The following is a 10,000-nucleotide window of genomic DNA, read 5'->3' as shown; positions in this document are numbered from 1 at the left end:
ACTATAAATCTTTTTGTGGGCTTTATTATAACAAATATCTAATATATATATGTGAAGGATAACATCAATCTTTCCCTATTTTTCTTATGTATTCAATTTCTTGATCCAAATATTGTGGACTGACAATGCACAATGCTTGTAATAACATAGAAGGAAAAATTGATATTTTTATGTTTAGATGGTGGCTTGAATAGAAGAACATAAGTTAAGTTGTTGGTCGGTTTACTATAAATACTAAATTTACATTGAAATGGTTCTCTATGTATCAAAACATCTAAGAAAGGGAGGCAATTGTCTTTTTCTAATTACAGAGTAAACTTAATCGATGGTACCTGGTTATTTAATTTAGAGAGTAAATCATTTGCATCAATACCGACAGGCAGAGCAGCTAAAATATCATCAACATATCTATACCACTTTACAGGAATATAAATAATATTAGCTAAGTAGCGTTTTTCAAAGAATTCCATGTAAAAATTTGAGAGGAGAGGCGATAAAGGGTTGCCCATTGCCATGCGAAATATTTGTTGATAAAATTCACCATTGAATATAAACATAAAATCACAAATGCACAACCTAGTGAGTGAAATAATGTGACTTATAGGTAGAGATAATTCATGCTGAGTTAGTTCATTACTAAGATATTCTAAAATAGAGTCTATATGGACTTTAGTAAAAAGAGAACATACATCAAAACTAACGAATCTATCAGTGGGGCAAAGAGTAATTTTGTTTAGTTTATCAACTAAATCTACAAAATTATATATATGAGAATCGGAGATGGTTCCAAGTAACGGGAACAAGATCTTAGTGATATATTTCGAAAGTTTATATGAAATTGAACCAACAGTACTGATAATAGGCCGCATAGGGTTATTTTCTTTGTGCGTTTTGACTAATCCGTACAGGTAAGGTAACGAAGGAGAATTATTGACAATTTGCCTAGTAGTTCTGTTTTATCTTTAAGGATATTTTTCACTGTGCTATTGAAGTTTTTTATGACTTGATCAAGGGGATTTTTTGTTAGTTTTTTATAAGTCACCTCATCATCCAGCAGGGCTTGCATACGTGATATGTAGTCAGCTTTATCTAAAATTACTATACTATTAGACTTATCAGCTTTTGTAATGTGGATAGTATTGTCCTTTTTAAGATCGGTCAAACTTTTCTTATAGCGAGCAGGGAAGTTACTTTCATGTTTAACGTTGGCAGCTCTAAAAACAATACCTTCAATCATGTCAACATGATTTTGAGGAAGATCACAATATTTTTCAAATTTACTTAGGGATGACGCAATCATTAAAGCAGAAGGTCGACTTGTTATAAAGAAAGATAAACCATATCCAAGTGCACTCACAACATTTTCACTTATTTGTTTACTTGATAGGTTTACAACACAATCTTGACGTGCACAATTAGTCCAATCACTGCTATCAATAGGATTTTTTAGTTTTCTGTCGAGTTTCCTTTTCAGGGCATCTGTAGTCCTACGTCTTAACATAAAAATATAATTTTTTTCTTCTATGTTTTTACGAGCATTGCGCATTGTCAGTCCACAATATTTGGATCAAGAAATTGAATACTTAAGAAAAATAGGGAAAGATTTATGTTATCCTTCACATATATTAGATATTTGTTATAATAAAGCCCACAAAAAGTTTTAAAGTGTAAGTAACACGGAGAAAGAAAATTCTAAGAACATTCTCAGTTTACCTTATTTTAACGGATTTGAAACCATTAAATCATTGCTAAAAGCCTTTAAGGTCAACCTTGTTTTTTCCTATAATAACACACTAAAAGGAATGTTAATAAAACATGGCCCCAGAGAAAGCAACAACATAATATATAAAATTCCACGTATGGATTGTCCCTCATTTTATCTCGGACAGTCGAGCAAGGGCTTAGAAGTAAGGTTAGGCCAGCATAAATATTCTGTAAAAACTGGGCAAACATCTAATGTATTATTCACTCATTTACGTGAAAACAACCACCGAATAAATTGGATTGGTTGTTCAGTAATTGCAAGGTCAAAAGATGTCTTATCACGAAATCTTTTGGAATCTGCTTTAATACAACTTACTTCTCATCGTAATTTCAACATTAGCCGTGGCCTGTTTCATTTAGACCCTTGCATTTGTAACATGTTTAAGAATGACCTCAAAGATACAATTACAGACTTAAATAGAAATTAGTTGCCTTAGAGATATCTTCGTTGTATATGTATGTTTAATATGTATTGTGAATATGTATTGTGAATATGTTTTTGTTTACCAAAGTTCTGAATAGCTGTCACCTATAATAATCCTTTAATTGTCTTGTCCTTGTGTCTGAGTAGATAGTCTTAAACTTTTAATTGTACCCATATTTTTGCTTGTTTGGGAAGGTTACTCATCTTCCAGGTGTGTCGGATTCTTGGTACTAATCTCTTTATAATCCCTATCTGTCAGTATGCGACCTTTCGTATATTGTCATTTCCTCATGTAAGTCAGTTCATCTGCTAAGTAAAGGACGTTTGAATGTCGAAAAATCTCGCAGATACTCAGTTGTTTATTTTCCCTCGTGGCATATACCTTTATTTATGGATTTATCACGTTCCTAACTTTCGTGATTCAGTTATACAAATATATATGTGCGTGTGTGTGTGTGTGCGAATGTGTGTGTGCGTGTGTAAATTTAATAGCAATGTGGTCAGGTCGGCAAGGTGTCCTCGTCGTGATTGTGATATTGCGGGTTCATCCCCGCAACCGGACATCATGATTTCTTTCATATTTCTTTGAAGTTGGATCTCGAGGCTTTCTAGTGACAAGCATATCCAAAAATGAGCAAAGAATTTGAGAAGTAAAGAGAGCATTGTGGTCATTACATTTACATATCTATCTGGTAAAATTGACCAGTAGATTCTACACACGCACACACACACACACACACTTATATATATATATATATATATATATATATATATATATATATATATATATATATATACACACACACACACACACACACACATATATATATATATATATATATATATATATATATATATATATATATATATATATATAAATATATATATATATATATATTATATAGATATATATATATATATCATATATATATATATATATATATATATATCTATTATATATATATATATATATGTGTGTGTGTGTGTGTGTGTGTGGTGTGTGTGTGAGTTTGTGTATATGTGTATGTGTGTGTTCGGACAGCAACTGTAATAGATTATACCAGGATATTTTTTATGTAAAAATAGTCTTTTCAGTGTTTTTACTCACTTTTTATTATGTAAATTTTTTCTTCCATATGTGAGATTTCGTGTTTCCCCAGAAAACAAGTTAAATGATTTTGAATAAAAATTTGTAGCTGTTAAGGAACAAAGTAAGAAGGCTCGAAAGTAGTCAGTCCAGATTTGCACATAGATGAGCCCTGGAACAGAGAATAGTGGTGTATGGTTAAGTGAGCCCAGTCTTTTTATTTTGGCTTTCTCCTTCGCAATTATAAAGGTTTTTTTTTCTTTCTAACCAGAAGATTTCAATGTTGGTCGGGTGGGCTGTTACAAAATTTCCATTACTAATTCTTATTTCATCGAAATGAAATAACTAACCATCATCTTTACACGTACCCAGTTTTCGTTTCAGAATTTAGGTCGAGCAAGTTGGTGAGCTCGATATATATATATATATATATATATATATATATATATATATATATATATATATATATATATATATATATGTATATTTATCACATCGAACCGTGATCCATTTATATATCAATTCAAGCTACAAATGTCCTTTAATATCTAAATTCACTTTACCTCCCAAATGATATATTTTCATATATGTACCGAAGGGGAATTTTTTAATTGATAATAATTTCGTCCCCCCATGGGATCGAACCACCGTCCAAGTGGACGGGGACGAAATCAGGACAGTCAGTGACGCTATCCAATCAGCCAACAGAGACGCTATAAGTTCATATCGATTCTGACCTTACAAATCCCCCTCGATCTGGGTGCTTTCGTAATTAGAATCGATATGAAACCCCGTCTACCATGTTGGCCAATTCGAGCGTTTGACAGCACGTAGCCTTTTGTTATGAATAATTATCACATCGAACCGTGATCCATTTATATATCAATTCAAGCTACAAATGTCCTTTAATATCTAAATTCACTTTACCTCCCAAATGATATATTTTCATATATGTACCGAAGGGGAATTTTTTAATTGATAATAATTTCGTCCCCCCATGGGATCGAACCACCGTCCAAGTGGACGGGGACGAAATCAGGACAGTCAGTGACGCTTATTCATAACAAAAGGCTTTAACTAAGAATATCTTCATTACATATTTTCTTGTATTGTTTGTAGATAATCTACCTTATTTTTCATGCAACACAAAGGAGCATCAGTAGGAAACTTTAATTGAAATATAAAAGCACAGTGACATAATCATAACCATTGTAATCAGTTGGCCAGTAAGATAATATTTTCAATAAATAATCCACCACCAGAAATAACCGACAGTAGAGGAGGCTTTCATTCATAAATGGCGGTCTGAAGAAATGTGTTGGAATATGCGCATATTTTACATCATTCAGTGTTTCTTTTAACAAGTTGAAGAAAAACCTGTCATTCTATGAAGACTCCATACTAAGTCGTAGTCTTTAGAGTAAATAAATAAATTTATAGTCATCTTTTATTAGCTAATGTTTGCGGTAAAGGAACTAAGCAAAAGTCTTGCATTAAACGAAAAACCGATTCATGGTTGTATCAAATATCTTGCCTCTGCTCGTCCAATCTGTAAAATTCTTCCTGAAGAACACTTTTAAAATATAAAGGCGAGCGATCACTATTTTAGTAGATTCACACCAACCGTGTATCTGATGGCTATGCTAGTCCCTTACGACGCTCCTGATTGGCTGTTGAAAAGCCAGTCTCGAGAGTTCCCATAGGCAGGATGTATGTTCCTACCTCTCCTGAGGGATACGTCTTTCAAAAGTGTCCCTCAGGAGAGGTGGAACATACATCCTGCCTATGTGAACTCTCGAAAGAGACTGAGAGTTTCCAGCCCTGTGACTGGCTTATCAATAGCCAATCAAGAGCGTCGTAAGGGACTGACCTAGACATCGGATGCACGGTTGATGTGAATCTACTATAGTAGGTATTATTTAACCTACTTCTACAATTGTCGCTCCAATTTCAGTTCCCGGCAAGCATAAAGCACATGCTGTCTCTTTTTTTTCATGCTCATGTAAACTTGTTTCTATCAAACACTCAATCTCCCAGAGGAATGCTGCAATGAAAATTGAAAATGTCACGTATCCTCTCTCTTTTCTGGAATTCGTGTCTTAGTACCTTTGTATTATTATTCTGTGCTGTTTAAAATTTAGCATTTTTTATGTATTTTTTTAATACAACCTTGTTAGCTATCGCAGTTAAACCATTGGCATTAAAATGAAATTATACTTTTGATTAGTTTATTTTCAGAGAAGATTGTAATTGCATTGTCTTTATTTATACACCGAAAAGAACTTCATTGGTTCATCATATCCCAAACAATGAAATGAAGTACTGTGGCAGCATATAAGTTCTGATATGAACGTTTGTTTCTAAATATTCTTTGTTTTTCAGAGTAAAGAACTAACTTTTGAAAGTTGTAACATTTTCCAAAAGGAACAATGTTTGTCGACTTGTGCTTTTAAATGGTAATCAGGTATAAATAAACAATAGCGCGTGTTATGCTGGGATGTTTAATATCATGTCATATTTTGAACTGAATTTAACAAGAGAAATTGAATTACATTTCATATTTAATTTTGCATTGCTGTCCCATCGAAGAGGTGCGTTACACGTATCACGTCAGAATAAATTTTCTTACGGTACCGGATATTAATTAGCTCTTTGAAATGTATGTAAATAAAAAAAGTTTGATAGATACTTATTTGATAAGTGACTGCATGGTGAAGGTTCTCTACGCTACTCATTCTACTTATAAATTGTAAAGTGTTATATCCTCTTCAATTTCTCGTTAAAGTTCATACGAGTAGTCAGTTATCCTTTCCAGTATATTTTTGTTTTCTTTTTAAGCTTGTGTCTTACAATGACTCGTTTCCACTTACCTTATTGTAGTATTTTATGAATTACATGTTAGCTTGATTTTCCCCACAAATTGTTTATTATCAGTTCAAAACTACACAGACACAACCGAGGTTCTACTTTTGCGGAAATGGAAATGGGTTACCATCCTAGGACAGTCATCCCATTTTTTTTTTATAAATATGGCCATACAGGAGTAAGAACGAATGATAGGATTAATATACTAACTTGGAAGCTAATGAAATGCATTTCCTGAAGTAGGGGATGAGTATTAATCACGGCCTTTATACACACACACACACACACACACACACACACACACACTCACACTTTATTAGCTATACAATTGTTCTGTGCATCAATACGAATCCTAACAGGACCCCATTTAAACTGGATGGTGTCTAGCGGATACCAGATGATGACTGTTATTCCTGGAAAGTTCGCAAATTTTCTTTAATAAATATCTCCTCTAGATACCATCCAGTTTTAAATGAGGTCATGTATATACCATATATATATATATATATATATATATATATATATATATATATATATATATATATGTGTGTGTGTGTGTGTGTGTGTGTGTGTGTGTGTGTGTAGAGAGAGAGAGAGAGAGAGAGAGAGAGAGAGAGAGAGAGAGATGAAGATAATGACGTTCTAGAACATGCTGACCTATTACTTTCCATTTGATTATATACTTACATTCTTTACTTGTGTTCGAAAGGACGAAAGCCAAGAATCCTCAAGACCGGTCTTGGAATACGAAATGCAAAAGGCGGGATCTCAATTTCATTTTGCAAGAGAAAAACACTTGGTGAATATGCACTCGCACCACTTGGGATTCTTCTAACTCTTTGATTCCTCTGAAAATTCCTTAGGAGATTTCTTTCTTGTTAGCCATTGCATATTTTACTTTCTTGTTTTTTTTTTTTTTTTTTTTGTTTTTTTTTTTTTTTTTTTTTTTTTTTTTTTTTTTTGCTTCCATTTTCCGCTCGGGATATTAACAATATTATTGGGCAGATAGATAGAGAGGTAGATAGAGGACAATTTCAACTGTATTTATCTTGATCAGAAGACTTTACAGAAATAAGCCAATTTTTTTAGTAGACGTCGACAAGTGAACCTTGTTTTTTCCCTTATTATAGATAAGTGGGCAACTAAATGAGCATAAGGTAATTTTAAGTTGTATATAGATGAGAAAAAAAATCTTGAAACGTCACAGCAATTATATTCTACAAAATGGAGGCAAAAGATAGTATACTTTTGAAAAAGTTCGCTTTTAGAAATTTATTTTCTGTAAATTTATAAGAAATGATTGATATTTTATAAGTAATATTGACTTTTTATAATAGAAATAGAATCTGAAGATTAATGAATTAAGTAAGCAGAATTTCTGTTAGACAAAGGGTAAAAAAAAAACCTTTGGAAAGAAAAAAGAATTTGTAGCTAGTGCAGATAATGGTAAACAGGTACTCAGGCTGCTTGTTTGTCTACAAGCCAGAGCCGTTTCATTACTCCGAGTAAGTATGATTTTCCTTTTAAAAAATCACATCCAAAATTGCAAGTTTTTCGCTCGTTTACATTTTGTTTCTTTATTTTACGATTTTTTCTGCTTGAACCTCAATCCATTATTTCTGTAATTAAATCTAAGAAAAATCATAATGGTTACAATAAACAGAAAAATGTATCTTCTCGTTGTGCAAAAAAAATAAAGAAAATAAAATAAAAAACCCCTAGATCCAAAAGAACTGAATGTCACGCACAGACATATTTTGCTAAAGAATAGCCAGACGGAGACTATATGTAAGACATTCAAGAGCAGAATAAGATGTGGGAACTCTGGAATTCTTTTAGGAATATTGGAAACGGATTTACAACTCTATCGGACCCGAGATCCAAGCGTGAAATGCTCTCTCTCTCTCTCTCTCTCTCTCTCTCTCTCTCTCTCTCTCTCTCTCTCTCTTTACATGTTTTATCAGCTTGACTGGAGTACCGTGCCACTTTCCACAATTGCGTGGTCATTTTGAACAGTCATGATATAATCTATATTTCCGTGGATTGTTCCGAAATTCTCATTTGTAATCTTATATGCATTTTTTCATTCAAGTGCCAGTGATTCTAAGAGAGTATTAAATTCCGGTTTTAGTCGTTTGTGTACCAAGAAATATTTTGATGAGTATATCTTGGCTTTAACTTTTAGGTAAGTGCACTTGTCAAAGAAAATTGACATCACGTAAGTTATTCATAGGAGAATCGACAATGCATGTGCGTGTGTGTACGTGTATATTCACGAATAGTAAGGTACAAATACCGTTTAGTATCACTATACCTTAGAAATACGCAACTTGTCCTATCAAGGAATTCTAAGACAAAGGCGCTTCCTTACGGCCAAAATTTAAACTTGGCCCTTTAGTTAAAAAACAACGATAAAATAATCAGTTGATTGATGAAGAATAAAGAAATAAGATTCGTTGTCCCTTGATCTATATATATCGATGTGCCAGATGTCAAATAGGAAAATCGTATCATTTCATAACTTGTATCCTTTCCTTCTACCCTCTAGCAAAAGGGAAATATATATATAATGAAGATAAATGGATTCTCTTCCAAATAATAGTAAAAAAAATGCCAACCACTCTCCCTGTGCACGGTCTCAATTTCGCGAGGAGGCATTCGACGCTGATTGGAATTTCCCATTTGTAGCGCGCTTTCATTTCCTTTCGAAATCCAGCGAGGCTCTTGACCTGCTTGAAAGCAAAACGAGGCAAGGAATTTTTCGAAAGCAGAAGTTTCGTTAATGTAAGTAAAATCTTTGTGGATGTCTCAGGTTTGAAAGGACCTGGAATAATAAGAAAAAAAAAAGTAAGTCTCGACTTCTGCTCTCCCTTTTCTCATTATTTCCTGTATGTAGGAAACCCGTATTGAACTACATAAAGACACGAATAATGACTAATTTTATTGGTTCCAGTTCAGTGATCTATAATACTAGCCCAGGTTGTCAAGAACCGAGAAACTACGTATGTGTCAGATTCAAGATGTCTGTTCCTTTCGAATGCCATCTAAGGCCTTGAGTGAATATGATAACACATAACACATGCAACAATTCTCTCTTGTATCAGAATAGCCAAATATACCGGCAGTCATGAAGAGTGCGGTTAATTCAATTCGTTTCAAGTTTCAAAGACTAAATAAAGCTGATGGATCTTCTCTAACATTCTTACAGTTATGGGAGTATGCTGTACGAAATGTGAAAGTTTCCGACTGTAGACATTCAACTTTTCCTTCTTTAGTCAGTCATTTATTTTCAATAAATAATCCACCACCAGAAATAACCGACAGTATTGCAATATTACATATTTTCCCAATAACATTTCTTGAAATAAGGATGAAGTGTAACTCAAATCGTGTTTTATATGAAGATGCTACGTAGATGTTTTGGTATTAATATACAGGGAATTAACCGAGGGCAAACTATTGGTATACGGAGGGCAATATTTGACCCCCTTGTAGATAATAAATAATTAAAGGCTTTAAAACTCAGTAAAACAGCTGACTTATAGTCTTCAGTCTTCGGTGCTTAAATTCTACTGCAATTAACGGCAGTCAGCGATGCTGCTCATATATGTGGCTATTCAGTACTGATCTTTGTTGCATGCGCAATTATATCATACGCAAAACAGCAGGAGTTTTTATCAGTGCATTGTGAGGTCTTCATATTGAAAACCCTCAGACTAATTTACCTGTATTTCACTGAAACCTCTGCTAAGATTAGTTTTCAAGGAAATCAAGTCATTCAAAAATAATGAAAAATTCACCTATTCTTAAAAACGTTGCTAATTTTCGGAAATATGATAGCCTTTCATATGTTTTTTCGT

The sequence above is a fragment of the Macrobrachium nipponense genome, chromosome 17 (assembly GCF_015104395.2).
Source record: "Macrobrachium nipponense isolate FS-2020 chromosome 17, ASM1510439v2, whole genome shotgun sequence".
Taxonomy (NCBI): domain Eukaryota; kingdom Metazoa; phylum Arthropoda; class Malacostraca; order Decapoda; family Palaemonidae; genus Macrobrachium; species Macrobrachium nipponense.
The sequence above is the reverse complement of the archived record's forward strand: the minus strand, read 5'-3'. Positions refer to the sequence as shown.